Genomic DNA, 1,228 nt, shown 5'->3' on the forward strand with positions numbered 1-1,228 from the left:
GGGGGCGCGGCTGACCAAGCAAGCCCGGGAGGCAGTGGGTAGCTGATGCCTTTGAGGTTGCCTAACCCAGTGGGCCTGGGTTGCGGGGGACTGGATCCAGCTGCCAGGGCAGTTCAGAAATGAGTGCACAAAGAGGTTCGTCCCCTTTCTTCCCCCAAGTTGAAGTAGTGACTATGGTCTTCGGTCTGTGGAACTTCAGGGTGGGGCCCGGCCATGAGCTTGGAATTTATGACCAGAATCAAGTTTGGACTCGGTTCCTTAATAGAGGGTCTCTGAAATCCCAAACTCTGTGCTCTCCTTTCCCTCGTTCAACCCCTTTGTGAGCCGACTCCATCACCCTAACTCCCTTCGGCCCTGACCTGATCACGTTGCTAGAGAGTGAAGAAAGCCTTTAAGTTCTACCATGTACTTTTATTTTTATTTTGAAGAAACAGGCTCAGAGAGTGACTGTCACAGCCAAACCTCCAGCATCCCGCGCGCGCGCACACACACACACACACACACGATCTTTCCTAGTCAGGTGTGCTGCATGCTACAGCACCCAGAATTTTGTGCTTGTGGGATAGATTAATGATGATCTGTTTTGACTCTGGGTGCCCTAACCTCAGCTACATCAGTTGACCAAACTTCTCTTTCACTGCCCTCTGCTGGCCTTTGGGCTCCCAGGTCCTTTTCAGTTCAACATGACAGAGGGTGGAACACACTGCCCCACGTGCCTGGACCTGGTCCTTACACCTAAAGGGTGGAGAGGGGTTGTGAGATGGCCTATTGGTTAGGAACACTTGTTGCTCTTCCAGAGGACCTGGCTTTGATTCTCAGCACCCACATCGTGGCTCACAACTGTCTGGAACTCCAGTTCCAGACGATCCGAGGTTCTCTTCTGGCTTCCTCGGGTACCAGGGATGTAAGTGGTGCACAGACATAACCGCAGGAAAAAAAAAACACTCATACACATAAAATAAATTAATTTTTTTAAGGATATAGAAAACAGTGTGCCAGGGCCACAGTGTTGAATAACAATTTCCTCCAAGATTGAAACATTCCATCCTGCACAGAGTTCCTTGGACAGGAAGATAAACAACTCAAAATAAAATCCCACTTGTTCCCAGCACTCGGGAGGCAGAGGCAGGTAGATTTCTGAGTTCGAGGCCAGCCTGGTCTACAAAGTGAGTTCCAGGACAGCCAGGGCTACACAGAGAAACCCTGTCTCAAAAAAAAAAAAAAAAAA

The sequence above is a fragment of the Mus caroli genome, chromosome 9 (assembly GCF_900094665.2).
Source record: "Mus caroli chromosome 9, CAROLI_EIJ_v1.1, whole genome shotgun sequence".
Taxonomy (NCBI): domain Eukaryota; kingdom Metazoa; phylum Chordata; class Mammalia; order Rodentia; family Muridae; genus Mus; species Mus caroli.